This window comes from Corvus brachyrhynchos, unplaced genomic scaffold (assembly GCF_000691975.1).
Source record: "Corvus brachyrhynchos isolate BGI_N302 unplaced genomic scaffold, ASM69197v1 scaffold334, whole genome shotgun sequence".
Classification (NCBI taxonomy): Eukaryota; Metazoa; Chordata; class Aves; order Passeriformes; family Corvidae; genus Corvus; species Corvus brachyrhynchos.
In genome coordinates, this window is record NW_008238316.1 from 570,320 (window position 1) to 573,252 (window position 2,933).

Genomic DNA, 2,933 nt, shown 5'->3' on the forward strand with positions numbered 1-2,933 from the left:
GAAGGAGAAGGGCCTCTGTTCTTAGAGATGAAATGCTCCCAGAGATGGGTGAAGAGAACTTTTTTTTCTGAACAGCTCAACCTTAAAATTGTACCCCAAAAACCTTCAAGAGTAGACCCTCGAAGGCAGTTGTGGGAAAACCTGCAAGTCGGGGCGGAAGGGACTCACATGAGAGCAGAGAGACTCCTCCTCTTCCTAAATGGACTGAACAAAGTTATTTGGAAGTGGGCGGCTGTCTCGTTATAATACTGTTTTCATAGCATAAGCAAGAGAGCCTCTTCTTCCTAAATGGACTGAACAAGGTGATTATGGAAGTGGTAAACAGACTGAACATCTTAAGGGTTGTCTTTTTACATTGTCAGTGGGAGAAGGGAGGGAGGTGGGGGGAGGAGAAGAGTTCTGAAGGTGTAGTATAATTTTCTTCTTCTTCTTTTAAGTCCATTAATAAACTTCTTTATATTCATTCAAGTTTGGTGCCTGCTTTGCATTTCTCCTAATTCTTATCTCACAGAAGGTAAGCAGTAATGAGTATTTTAGACCAAACCACTACACTAAATTTGTGTTTCTGCCCGGTTCAAATGGAACCCGCTACAGTTAGTGTTCTGCATTTTATCTGATTCAGATTCCTACACATGTAGGAAAAAAATAGGCATAATAAGGTGTGTAGAAAAAAAGAAGAAATGATGTTTCAAAGCTGCTGTAGTCTGCAATCAGTTGGAATGCATTTAAATACAGCAGCTAAAGAGAGGTGTTAAGAAAACATTTTTGCCCCCTCTGCCTTGACAGCCTTGACCATAAATGCTTTGTGCTCATGCTTAATAGTTCTGGGAGCAGGATGCTCTCTAAGATATGCTTTGTCTGCTGCAGTAATGGGAAACATGTGTTCCCTTAGCATCTCTGCCAGATGTTGGCAAGCACTCAGGGACCATAACCTTGTCCCTACTGCTTGGGCATGCTGCCACTCCTGCATGCTACCAACTTGTACAGTTTTCAGGCTAACTGAGAATAGTACGTAGGTTTTGAATATTTTTAGTTTGCTCCCGGTTTCACTTGACCAAGGCTGCCTAAACAAGTGTCATCACACCAGGACAGATGGTCTTAGCTTGATGGTACTGCTTGCATGGTAGAACTTCTTTTCCCTTAGACCTTCTTAAACTGATGCTGAAATAGCTAACAGTGTTCATCTGACAGTTTCCCTGAAGCAGCAACTCTATGTGAGATACCATTCTGCTCAGACCTTCCTGCAAGGATTTGTGGGCTAATGAGACTTTGAGGAAGCTCCAGGCTGCATTCCTATTATTATCTTCAAGCCAGTATAGTGAGTTCATTTGTTTCTACTTCCTAACAACTTAGTTGGAAGGATAAAAGTTTGGCTTCTTTCATTGTTCTCCTCCCCACAGGCTTATGTTGGAGATGCAAGCCTCCTGCTGCCATCCTCCCTCTCCTCCTTTACCTTGCCACGTTTTTCATAATGACTGAATATGCTTATTCCATGTCTTTCATCTCCCAGAAGTTCCATTGAAATGCTCCTTGAGTCTTGTGAATGAATGGAGAAGGTAGGGAACTGAATTCCAGATTTGTTACCTGTAATTGGAACTAACGAGAACTAAGTATCACAGGAGAGATGATGACAGTCTTTGTGTGTATCAGTTATAAGCCTGACCTTTTCTGAGGGCTTTTGTAAAGCAGTTATTAGTTTCCTTTGTGTATAGCACCAATAGCTGTAACGCAGTCATGCAGAAAAGCGTGAGCTGAAAAAAATCTTTCTCCCTCAGAGAAATTTCTTTTTCAATACACCAGCATTTAGGTTTTCTTCTAGATAGTAAGGTTTGTAACATACATAATAAGTTTTCAATTGCACCTCAGCCACCTGTGTTGATTTATCGGCAGGGAGAAAGGGAAAGCTGCTCTGTGAATTCTAGCATTCGATTCATGCAGCTAAATACTTAATTTGGGATGTATGCCTATTCTCACAATATATTTATACTTTGATAAGACATTATGAAATGCAAAAGAACATCTCTTTAAAGAAATGCATTTCAAATCAGACTTCCTTATATGATAATCCACAGTTGATATCTTAATTTTACGACTAACTCTGAAATTAAGCTTCTGTGTAGTACAGTGAAATCATGGTCTTTCTAGGATTGTTTCAAAGCATCCAGCTGGATTTTAGGGAAAATCAAACATGGTTTTTATTTTCTGCTCATTAGATAAAATCACTTGCTCTTGTCTATGATTACTGGCAAATTGCTAATCATAAGGGTTTTATACTTTGAGGGTGGGGGAATGACTGAAGATAAAAAAGAGGGAGGTAACTCAAAATATTTGGTTTTGTCTTTGTGAAGAAAGCATATTTCTCTGCTGTAAGACTTTTGAGTTTGGTTGCTCTCCTACAAGAGTACTTGCTGCTTCTTGATTTAAGAGCTCTTAGGGCTACTTAGTGATACAAGTGAATTCCAGATGATTTTTAAAAAGATGAACGTGATATTTGCATGTAATAAAAGCTAACTGATAGTAATTAAACAGTCTTTCATCTTGATGAGGGGGTACAAGGTTTTGAGGTAAATATTGACAGTTATGTGACTCCATACCTCAAGGCTGGTTGGATGTTCGTGTGGATGAACTTAAACCAGTACTTTGCACCTTAGTTTGGCCTTGAGGATGTAATTATTTTCCCTCTCAGGACAGGCGTTGCTGTCATTCTCCATGTTTTACACCCTCATAACTTGATTATTGCTTGTGGCTGTATCTTAAATCAATCTAGAAACTTTGCCTGGTGCAGAATGCTTAGTAGTGTACTGAATAATGAAGCTGGAGCACAGCAGAATTTAATGTTCTTGGTTCTATTCTAAGTGAATTGCATGATATTTCTACAAGGTACCAGGTGAGTATTACTGGTGACAAATGATTCTGTTGTCACATGCCATGGA

The 2,933-nt window shown here is 39.5% G+C and overlaps 1 long non-coding RNA gene across 1 annotated transcript; it reads left to right on the top strand.

Annotated features, from left to right (window-relative positions):
• The first annotated feature begins 481 nt into the window (after nucleotides 1–481).
• LOC108446648 lies at nucleotides 482–2,188 on the top strand. Its single transcript, XR_001861909.1, has 3 exons — nucleotides 482–597; nucleotides 1,361–1,367; nucleotides 2,177–2,188. It is a non-coding gene; the product is annotated as an uncharacterized LOC108446648 (long non-coding RNA).
• Nucleotides 2,189–2,933: the final 745 nt, after the last annotated feature.